At 37.3% G+C, this 12,704-nt stretch overlaps 1 protein-coding gene across 1 annotated transcript in view; it reads left to right on the plus strand.

Moving 5' to 3' along the window:
• The window catches only part of polr3g (polymerase (RNA) III (DNA directed) polypeptide G), an 83,100-nt gene that overhangs the window by 63,352 nt on the left and 7,044 nt on the right, over positions 1 to 12,704 (plus strand). The gene's annotated exons all lie outside the window — the stretch shown is intronic.

Below are 12,704 nucleotides of genomic sequence, written 5' to 3' on the forward strand. Positions count from 1 at the left end.
AGAACAATCATTTACTACCCAGTACTGTGTCCAAGAGTGCATATGGAATTTAAAAAAACAACAAACTGGCTGTTCTTGAAAGTTAATATTCAGATATATATAAGTGGATGTTGCCTTATGAAATTCTTCCACATCTAACACACATATTAGTATTAAAAGCCTTTATTATAGGCTTTACTTGGGGATATGTACAAAATATATTTATTGCACTATTTAAAAAAAAAAAACAGTCTGTTGACCAAAGTTGTGTACATTTTAAGAACCACTTACAATGACACTCATAATCATAAAAAGAACATTATTAAACAATACAGACATACAAATCTCAACATTATATTGAACTACATTTCAGCAAAACGATTTTGCAACAATTTATTTTTTATCTTGGGGCTTAAAGATTAAAGTTTTTTATGAAAGTTTCACAGTATCTACAAAATACTGTGGAATACATTGTTAAGTTTATTCATCTACAAAGGTTTTATTTTATCCTCTTTGTTTTAGTGCTCATAATGAGCTTAACGGACAGCAACATCTGGATCTGATCAAATCCAGGTGTTCATGAGAAGACGGTGAGCTTGTGCTCCCTCTCTTTGTGCATTAGAGCGAGAGAGCAAGGAAGTGAGATGTACAGAAACTAAACCAGGTGCACTACTTATTCCAAATCTCTCATAAAATTCCCCATATTTTCCTAAATGCTGCACAAGTGCTCTAAGTACTTTGAAGTCATTCCATGAAAAGAATTGTAACGTACCCTTTTCGTGCCATTATAGGTTTACCACAATAACATATCGTAATTCGGTACTAAATACTGCAGTGCGTATGACACGAACAATGACAAACCTGGGTGCTAAAGAATGGAAGTGACTAATACTGTATGCCCGAACAACACCTGCAAAATATATTGTCCTGAGCGAGGAAGGACCACTGTGTAGGACAGTTAAGAGAATTTTAAAGCCTTTGCCAAAAATGACTTCTAAAGGAAGCTTTGAAACGGCACCACAACTATTACGGTCCAAAACCTTTTTATTTTCATATGAAGCCATTATAGTTTCCACATCCAGTATATGTTACACCCGGTATTTAACGGTCATAGAATAAGCTTTTGTCAAGCCCATCTTTTATTTTTATGATATTCCATAGTCTAATGGGCACATATATAGATCTTGCCATGAATTTTGTCTATATTTTTGCTTCCATGGCAATGATGTGCTTAGTAGTCTGGCCGACGAGCTGCTGTACGGTGTATTTTCTGTTGTTAAGGTCTATGTGCAAAAGACTCTTCACACTGGAAAATAATCACAATAAAACATTTAAATAAACCAATGCAACAAATCCACTCAAAAACTTCAGAAACTATATAAACCTTAAGATTTATGTTTTGGCCTATTCAGCCAGATTAAACACTGTCTTTGGTAAAAGTAATAAAACTGTTGTCTCTGAGGGAGGCTGTTAATTTAAAGGTTGAGAACAGGTAGTAGTCAGAATACATGCACGCAACCTGATCTTTTTATAGACATAATAATGTCCTCAATGTTACTTCTCTTTGACGTGATATAACTAGTTTTTGATTTCAAAACAAATCATTTTTCAGAGACTGCAGATCATCACTGCAGAAAAAAAGAAAATCACAACCTAATCTTATATTAGACAGCAAAATAAACAGGCTCACCAACTTTTCAAAAGAGAGAAAACACTTCTCATATAGGTTATGCACAAATTCAGTACCATAGAAGGTCGCCATTTGATGCTTATTGTAAAAAAAAAATTAACATAAAAAAAGCAAAACCAGTAGACAACTGAGCTGTATCTATTGCTATAGCCCAAAATCTGCAGAAAGCATAATGTTTTCCTACAATCTATCATATCATAGAGTAATACATTTTCATTATTGATGATGCAAACAAAAGTGTAAATACGAAATCCAAACATTAAAAAAAGAACTTTAAAATAAAGTTAATCCTCTTTCAAAACTGTCCTCGATACAGACAGTAACCCTGTGTGCCTCCTCACCCCGGTTCCTCGAGGCTTCTATTGTGGCGCGTTCCCCCGCCCTTTGTGTTGAAGATAAGCCCTCGGCTGTCTGAGTGGCAGGGCAGCGAAAGAGAGCAGGACGAAATGGTTTCATGGCTGAACTGACGGCTTGAATTAGCATGTCTGAAATGTGCATCATCTGCTAACACTTGGACATGGTGTTGCTGTGGCTCTGGGTAAAGCCTTAACCGTCGCCTGCTCTTCCTTTACCCATGATCCTGTAGCTGGAAGCGCCAGGCCCTGTCACTTTGATGGACATCTGCCTGGGCCTTCCAGGTCTCCGTGAGCCAAAGACATGAGCCATTCTGACAGAATTTAGGGTGTCATGTGCCCATCTGGCAAAAATCTGAAACAAAGCGCCAGTCCTACTGTAACATCTACCAGTGTAATTAATGGAGGTAGTTGCACTGATAGTCTATTTTCTTTATTTCATTTTTTGAAATGATATTCCTGACAAGGGATTTTTTTTAGTAACTCTTTACTTTTTGTATTCCACCTGTAATATGCATCCATTCCATTATTCCTTCCCACTTTTCCTCTTTAGGGTCGCTTATAGCATCTTGGGCCAGACGCAGGGAAACACCATTGGAATGTCCAAATTTACACATGAATTAGGCATGCATTTACATTACAACTTAAGTTTGAATAAATATAAAGTGTATGAAAACTTTATATTCATTTTGAGAACTGAAAAAAAAAACTTTCCTTTAAGTGAGCGTAAGGGAATCGAAGGTAATACATTTTTATTAAGGTCGTTTTTGAAAAACTGACATCCCATCTTAATACAGTTAAGTTTGGTTTATATTGTATGCAGTTTCCAAGTTTTTTTAGAGTAAACTATTCTACTGAAACAGCTACTTTACATTTAATAGAGCAAATACAATCTAAAGTTGACAAAGGATGATTAATTGGTGCAATATTTTTAGATTTACATAAAGCCTTTGATACAGATAATCACGCGGTTCTCCTTTCTAAACTGTCTAAATTTCAGTTTTCATCTGAATCTTTAGCGCAGATATCCTCATATTTATCAAATAGAGAACAATGTGTAAAAATTAAAAGGGTTAAGTCCCGTTTAATGTAAATTGCAATGGGTACCCCAATGATCAGGATTAGGTCCCTTATTATTTAGACTGTATATTAATAAACTCCCGCAACAGTGTGAAGGTATACAAGTACAAATGTATGCTGATGATACTGTTATTTTTACACAAGCGAGAACAGCAGAGTTAGCAGCTGAGAAGTTAAAACTGCTATGGAAAGGATTACACATTGGCTAGAGCAATAGTGTCTTAGCCTGAACATTGGTAAAACAAAAGGAATTTTCTTATTAAAAACAAATGTTCAGTCTCCTAATGTTGATATTTTTATTAATGGTGAAAAGAGAAAAATAGTTGAGTTCAATTATCTTGGTGTAATATTGAACTAAAATCTTAGTTTAAAAAACTTGTAAAGAAAATGAGGAATATTAAATATTGTCTAATTCGCCAAGTTATGTCTCTTTGTTGATGATACAATCCTTTCTCATACGTTTTAGGCTACTGTCTGACATGTTGGGGTCAAGCTGGTGAAACTGTGAATAAACACTTAAAATCCCTATAAACCCTATATAAACAGACTCAAAAAATTTTTGATTAAAAAAACCCCTGTACTCTGTGATTTTGTTCATTTTCGCTCTCAAAACTCTGTGAGACCTACCAGATTATCATCCACAGGTACTTGTGTCGTTCATTTTCATCATTCTGCTTTTGGACTATCGACTTTCGCAGTGAAAGCTACTACTCATTGGAATGCCTTCCCAGAGGATAGAAAAGGGTGTAGATCTATTGGTCTTTTTAAAATGAAGTTAAAATCTTTTTTTTTTTTTTTTTATTGAACCAACTCTTTAAACATTGAGATTTTTTTTAAACAATGAGATGTTCTCTTTTTTTCTTTTTTTGGCCCTGATAGTACATAATAGTACATAATAAAAAAAATGGCATGGCACAATTAGGAGTGTTTTAGACTTTTGCATATGCATATACTGTACACATAATATTTACATTTTTTTTCCTGGAAGAAATACACTGATAGCTCAAAAATCTGTGGTGGCATCATGCCTAAGGGGAAAAATTTTATAAATCACTTAGACTTATTTTCAAAAACATTTTGAATGGAAGCGTTTTCTCTCTTATGCTCACCAAGGCTGCTTTTATGATCAAAAATAAAGTAAATAGTATTATGTGAAGTAGTATTACAATTTAAAATAACTTTTTTTTATTATCACTTTGATGGCAAAGCATAATTAATCCAATCTTCAATGACACTTGATCCTTCAGAAATCATTCTAATATGCTAATTTGGTGACCATTTGACCTTTTACGATCGTTACCATTTATGCTTCATATTGCACTATCAATGTTCTCGAAAGTTCCTCATCTTTTGAGGACTAAGTGTAGTGGCAGGGACGCACTCATCAGCCAGTGGACCACACATCTACACACTGGCCCCTCTTTACTGCTTCTTCCATTTGAGTAATGGAAACTGCAGCCCACTGACAGAGGAAGTGAATCTGGGCCTGTGATCCACAAAAACTACCATCAACTCCTTCCAAATACATATAAGAGCAGCAGTGAAAACACTCCAGCCTGCAACCCTTCGATAAATGGGAGGAAATCCTGGACATGTCGAGCGTATTAGAGGAGTGCTTGAGGTTTCTGTTAAATCTGGATCGCTCCGAGCAGGAGAAATGCGATGCTATTTATTACAGATGACCAAAGCCATATGGAAGCGATCATCGGCCTCATGCACAGTGGCAATTTAAAAGAAAAACGGCAGTGCTAATGAGGGTCGTCCTGATGGTTTTATCATCTCAAGTCCACTGCGCTTGATCGGTTACTGTATAAATGCAGACTATAATTACAATTGCTTGTAAACAGAACAGTGCGTAAAGCACCCAAGAGCCTGTGTTTCTGTTCGTTGCTACTCAAATTTTAGACAAAACAAACAAAGGGTGTACGCTTATGTGAAAGAGCATTGTTCCTGTGAGGTTGGCCAGCTGCTAATACTTACCACTTACAAGCTTTTTACCATTCACACTGTCAGCTAGCGTGAGCATAATGGCAGTATGATCGCTCAAATATTAGTATTTAGCATGAAGACAAATCATTTCTTCACCTCTGCCTGCTTTGTCTCGTCTTGTAGGCACTTTTTAAAAAAAGTTTCACCAAGTTAGTATTGCAGTGATGATGTAACGACATTATACAACCTGTAATCCAACGGGTCTCGTCTTTAGACCTGTCAAATATTGCCGAAAATACCTGTGGCCGTGCTGTTAGCTGGAGATACGCCGTTATATTTACCATAGCCAATCAGAGCGAAGCAATAAAGCATCGTTATTTATTGGCATTGCATCTTCTGTTCCACGCGTCTTACTGAAAGTGGATTTGAGGGGGTTTGTTTCCTGTTTATCTGCCTGCACCCTGCTGCTATCGGTCAGGTTCAGGAGACGCCTCCATGGTGAACTTGCCATCTTTTTTTCCCTGCCCATTATATCATGGTATTAATCATTAGCTCTTTGCCCCCTATCAGCTGGCTGCACAGGAATGGATGACACGTTGAATTACTCCAAAGACATGGTCTGTGTTATGTAGCCGAGATGCTGTTAAGGAGAGTTTATGACACGCTTCAAATGAGGCTAGTCTATCCATTACGAGCATATTTTTAGGGAAATTCTCAAAAATCTGAAATGTCAATTGAACGCTTGTTCTCACTTCCTGTGCATTTCCTGTCGGAGTTCACAGATCTGTTTTAATGAGCAGAATGGGAAGAACAAGAAGGGGGAAAAAAGAGAGAAGAAAACTTTAAGGCATGTTTGTGATCAAGCCCAGGAGGATCTCGCATTTGCATGCATGGTTTCTCTCCTGGGTTTTCTGTTGGGCTTAATGTGGACAGGTCTTCCCTCTCATGCCCTGTCTCACCCCTGCTTCTCAGCGAGATGCCAGAGCAGCGACTCATTATTTCTACTTGTGAAATTTGTCCGCTCAGGAGAAGGCAGAGTGTCTGGCAGCAGAGGTTGAGCCACAGCCCCTGTGATTATGTCTAGAGAACATTTGGACCCTTGAACACCTTGACATCTTATGAACCAAACTAGTGTCTATAGACTACTTACATCATTTTCTTCAGTCCCAAATTTATTATGTTTTATGCAAACTATCAATATTTTTTAAAACAATCACAAAGTTCTGCTCTTAATCCTGGGTGGTTGCAGATGTCCAAAACATATTCTCCATAAGAAGTTACTGACATTTCACAAAAGTTAAATGTAGGCAGTAAAGAGAGACCAGGGGCAATTTTGACAGAACATTTCTTTAGTGATATGCATACATGGTAACTGCTTCTGTTGCTGACAGGTTCCTTGATATAGTTTCTCTCATATTGAGGTGCATGGCAGCAATTGTAACACTAATTGAAACTCTAATTACTGATATAAAAGGACTGAACCTTTATAATACATGTGAACATCATATTACTAAAGTATATAAAGATTGGTCTTGACTTAGCAGCTGATTAATATATTATAGGGAAAAAGGATTTTAGAAAAAGAGGTGTTAGTGGGACCTATATTTTAAATTCACACTATTTTCTAAATGCATGTAATTGATCTGAACAACTTGTGCCGGGGACACACTTAAAGATTAGCTGAAACATTCTAAGACTGAACTGAACACACTTACAGACTGTTTCCAATGACTGGAGCAGATTTTAAACACCAGCTGTGAACATCGACTGGACTCGGCGCGTTTGGGCATGATCAGTCGTATCAAATTACATTCATAATCGTTAAGTGTCTCCAGATTCACCTGTGCAAGTTCCTTTTTTTTAACCTTGTAGTTTTTAAATCAAAATTGGATCTTCCTGCGAAATCACACTCTCTTGTGACGTACTCCGACTCCTCCAATCATTTAGTCCCCTTAAACCTAACCAACAATCAATTGCCAACTTGCATTCAGATCTGCCTCTATCCCATTACCAACCGATGGATTGAACCAAGTCCCATACCTACATATTTCACTTGGATTTATGTCCCAATATGGCGGGGCATTTCAACCATGTACAGGAGAAAATTACTAAAACAATGATACCCAAATGGGAGAGCCATTTGGGTTGCTATATAGCTAGACTGAACCAGACTCAAAGCAAATATTTCACTCTTTTTTCTTTTATAAAGTCTTCTAAAAAGAAAAAGGCAAACACGTACTTAATTTAGCGACATCTAACATTCCCCTGTGTTTTTTCAAATGTGAAGATTCATCCACAATAAAGCAGAGATTTAATCAGACACCAGAAAGGAAGAAAAAAAATAAAAAGGGTTTTGTGCTCCAGAAACAAGATGACGTGATGTCTGATGGCGACAGTAAAAAAAACGGTATCTTGAAAGAAAAATCCCCCCTTATGGAAATCATGTCAGAAAAATCCACAAAATGAAATTGTGGGCAGCTTAAACAAACCATATTTCTTTTTTTCCCTTTGTTCTTTACTCCAAGAGAGAATGACTGTTTAATCCTCGAGTCTCATTGTTCAGCTGTGTCTGGGTGGTTGAGGGAAATTACTTTTTCACTGTGATGGTATAGAGTGTGATTTGCCAGAGAATTTTCCAGAATTTACTTCCCCTGAATTTTAGGTTGATAATTAGGCTCATCTCTTTTGTCATGCCATTTCACTTTCAGTTAAGATCGTCTCCATCAGCAAATACACTATAAATTGTAAGCCAACAATGATAAATCCGTTCATAAAAATGATTTAGAGGGATCCGTTTTATCCGTTAAGCAGCCAAGACTTGGAAGGGCCTTGAGTCTCAGTTCACTGGGTGGTTAAATGATATTAGTAGCTATATGGTTCAATGGCATTAATGCCCCTTGCCAATAAATCAGATCACTAATGTATTAAATGTGGACAACAAAAGCATAGAGACTAAAGACATTAAGACACAACTACCTTTCAATCTGCTTAAATGGATATCTCAACCAAAATGATGTCAGAATTTACTCATAAGTCAATTCATCTAAACCTGACTGACTTTTTTTCTTCCGTGGAACAAATAAAATATTTAGAGAAATCTATTTTTTTTTCTCTATATAATGGAAGCCAAAGATCCCTAGAGCTGCAGGATTCTGGGTAAATTGAGAATCACATGTTTTTTCCAAACAGAGATAACCATTCACCCATGATTCTGAACAGACACCTAATCAAAATAACATTTACTAGAGGTTCTGACCAAATGTTAATTGCAGCAATCTAATTAATTTGAATGAATAACTTGGTTTTGAATTCAAACAAAAAAATTGTTTTCATTGAATGATCCAATGACTCCCTCATAAATACTTCACTTGTTTCATAACTGGATGAATCAGTGTTTGAGCAAAACTCTTGAATTAATGATTTAATGACAAATACTTTTTATAACGGTCACTTGTCGCCACCTGTAACCATAGCGTTTTTGCTCTACTTTGAGTTTAGTATTCTATCATCATTGTTTATATCAAAACTTTAAACTTGTATCCCAGCATCAGTATTTATATTTGAACCATATAAACTTTTATCCCAGTATTTCTACATTAATTTGAATTATTGTAGCACCAAAATAACAATACTGTGTGGTCGAAAAGACTGTTTGTGAAGCCGTTTCATACCCATGTATAATAACTACAAACGCATATTTGAACGTCCAGGTGTGATTTTGATAAAGGTTTAATAGACACAGGTGAATCGTTGTTATTAAGGAAAGAGAGTGCGTGGGTGTTTGAATCAAGATTGTGATCTTTTAATGATTAATTGTACAGCCAAAACTATGTGGCCACCAACAATTTTTAATTGTGTTCTGCAGAATAAAGTTATACAGGTTTGAAAAGACATAAGGGTGAGTAAATGGTGGCACAGTTTTCATTATCCCTTTAACAACCACAGTCCTAGTTCATTGCAGGAGCCTTTTGGTGAGAGATCTACATTGAGAGGTAGTGGAAGCCCAGCAGCATAAAGCATGATCTCTCATTCCCTTTTCATGACATGTTCACACTCCTAACTTCTGGAGCAAGGCTAAACTGAATCCAGGCTAAAACCACTAGACTGTGGAAGTTTCTTGTCACAAGCTGTCAGACTACTCAAATCTGCATGACAGAAATCGTCCCGTCACCCAATACCCAACTTTCCAAATTTGCTGCCTCAACCCAAAGCTCTGTTTAACCACATCAACAGTCTATGCTATGACTATTGCGGTTACCAGTGTGTATAGTGTTACTAGTGTCTGTCTACTGTCTAGCATGGTTTGCTCTATAGGTTCTAGACTTGTTGCCTGTTTTTATTGTATATCGCCTTAGGTCTAAAAGGTCTGCTTCGTTCCTTCAACATAGTGCTGCATATAATGTTGAGTAGCATTCCAGTGCAATATATATATATATATATATAAATTGACTAGTCTGTTTTAAGGAAGTCCTTTATAATTAGGTTGCATAAAATCCACATAACCCCCATCAGTGTTTCTTAGAAAAGTATGTAAAGTATGGCCATTCAATAGGGTTAGGGTACCTAACATATTCCACATTATATAAATCAAATACACACTTCAGCACACAAAACTGTGCTATGGTGAATCCGCTTTGACTTGCAGCTCCTCATTCAAATGTTTAGTGCGATTTAGATTAGAAATACTGGTGTGCAACATCTAGTTCATGACATCAAACAGCCTTTTTTACTACTGTCACCATTTCAAAAAGCAGTCATCTGATCACAGAGTCCTGACAGACACCCAGAGTGAGTACCACACCAAAGAGCATCAAGTACAAAATCGAGAAAAAATAAAATCCTGGGCTGAATCGGAAATCGTCCCCGAAACCACTAATTCTGTTCACTTGAAAGAGTGATTGAAAAAGAGAGAGCGAATTCAGACAGCCATTGAGCGTATATTGGTTGTACTGTTATTGCAGTGCAATGTGGAATTGAATAAGTGCACTCAATAACATCCACTATGGTTTAGGGCACCACTACAAATGGCTGTCCCCTCAAATAACGCAGTATTTGAGGGTATAGGGGGCTTTTAATCTCTCTACAACACCTTAAAAAATACACCTGTGGATTACGCATAAAAATGTCACTATTGTTCAAAGCATATTATTTGTATTGCAGACAGTCTTTCAATACCTGAAGAGACACAACTTCTCTGAGAAGGTTTTACCATGCAAACCGTTGGGAAGCTAAAGCATATCATGTAAAATGCTCTCAGATAATTTACCTGACAATTGTCTCACCACCAAAACTGTTAAACTAAATAGCGTCAGATCATGTCTTTCTTATTGTGATACATCCAAGTGAAACAGTTTATCGAAAAAAGAAAAAATATAGAGCTTGGTTCTATTCATCGGTTGTTGATTGGATGGAGGCAGATCTTTCTTGAACACAATTGTAAGAAAGGGGCGGCGTTTTAGCAGACCAAGGGTGCGCCTCAATCAGTTCAGTAGTCAGGGCACTTTTAAGGGCTGTCTCAATCGCAAAATTCTACCAGTGCACTGAAACGTTCGATCCCTAAAAAGTCCCACTATGCAGTACACCGTTAAAAACAGAGAGCATCGATGCTTACTATGTTCCCTTAATGGAAATTCTGAAGCGCAAAACATAAATCCTGCAAGCCAACTCACTACACATAATGACGCGTAATAGAGGTTTTTAAAATACAAACCATCATTCAATTATATTTCTGCATAAACGTACATTGCTAGACAGGTAATAAACATACTCTAGCTAACATTTATCATTTATTTACGGCTGAAATGTTGCATGTATATGTAAATAATACATTATTTATCATAATGTACTGCAAATAACATTTAGAAATTATGTCAGAAATATATCAGTTCTTTCGATGTTCATAAATACCAGTAGTGATGTCGTACAATGAGGACGTTGTCATGTTGCCGGAAATAGTCATCACTCATCAGTGTCCCAATGTCTAGTGGTCCTTGCCAGTGCCCGAATTCATGTACACGATATACTGATTCACGACCCAGTAGTTGGGGAGCTGATTGAGACGCACCTTAAATAATTGGTAAAGTCCGGGTTAGGTCACCAGAGAGGAGTCTGTTGGAATCTTAAAAAAAAAAAAAAACATTTGCATTGACGTTCACAGTAAGATCAAGAGCATGCATTTAGAAAACAGATGAATTTTCATTTCATGTCTTCAAATTGAAAATAGGACAGCTCACGGTCTGTTAGACCTCAAGGACATGTGAATGAGAAGGCCATAATAGATCTGAAAGACTAAAACACAATTGCTTCAATGAGTATGTGTATTACTTTGGAGGAAGAGGTCATCACATCGCTGCTGTTGCACCACCAACCATTAACCCACAAAACCTGCAGCAGCCAGGTCATATTAAGGCTCTGTTTCCACCCTTTCGCTCTGATAATCTGCTGGTGATTGGCACTTCCCTATTCTCCCCTCACCTCGGCCCTTCCCACACGTGTCATCTTGGCTCGCCGGAGGGCAGATAGGGGCTGTCAATTAGCAGATAATGTAGGGAGCAGCTGAATGTCAAAAAACGCGTCCCCAGCGGCGACCACGCATCAAATGTCCGTCTGGCTGCCTGCGGGATACAATGTCTTGTTACTGAAGTGGGGTTAGAGGGAAAAACAGCCAGCGGGAGGAGAGAAAAGTTGACGAAATCTGGCACGTTAGTTACAGGCTCTCTATCACTTTCACTAATGCAAGATGGCATTATAGTTCAATTGTAGGTTCACGAAGTGACGTCTAGAAGCACTGTGGCATTTGTTTGGGTTTTCCTTACCATGTTTACAGTTTCGGTTCTGTTCAATACTTTCTGGTCAATACTTTTTCATGAATTTCTAGGTTCAGGGTAGGCCCTACATCCAGTATAAACCATTCAAGAAGCCTGATGTGATTTTCAGTTCAAAAACAATACAAATTTATGCATATCTTGACTAACTTCAAATATTTTTAGAATGAGAAAAGACTCAAATCAAACCAAAAGGACAAAATACTCGTAGGTCCATTTGTTTTCACGTCCATCATGTAGGCTGACCAAAATCTAATCAAGTTCCCGTTTTCTCCTGGAACCTCCTTCATCATTTCATTTGAGCCCTATCACCTTTAAAAATAACAGTAACCACCTCTTGTAGGTCAAGTCAGACAAATAGTCCCCTGGATATAATTAGCCATCTGTCAACAACCATCAATTCATCCTGATTGAAAGCCGTGTCAAACAGTCCTGTGGAATTTCTACCAGATCCACGACTGCCAAACGTATGCATTTCAAAAGACACAGTCAGGACAAAACTTGGCCCAAAAAATATTTCAAGAGATTTGTAAGGAAATTAATGTCACATCCAATCCATCATTACTAGCCTAAGGGGATAAGGCTTGCGGTTAACGTAGTGATATGTGAGAAAACGTCAAGTTTTTAAAAAGGACGTGCCAACTTATAAATTTAGAGATTTTTTAAAATGGAGGGTTTGCTGCCAAATAGCACTGACCTCAGTTTGATGCTCAACTACTTCAGCGCTCCATCTCCAAAGCGACTAGTAATATGCATGCATAACAGGGTCAATGTCTCCATCTTGTGGTCATATTACTTTTGCTCAAAGGGGCAAAAAATACTAATATTACAGTGAAATTCTCTCTTAAC

The sequence above is a fragment of the Siphateles boraxobius genome, unplaced genomic scaffold, assembly GCF_051911475.1.
Source record: "Siphateles boraxobius isolate OS27281-9 unplaced genomic scaffold, OSU_SipBor_1 16, whole genome shotgun sequence".
NCBI classification, from domain to species: Eukaryota; Metazoa; Chordata; class Actinopteri; order Cypriniformes; family Leuciscidae; genus Siphateles; species Siphateles boraxobius.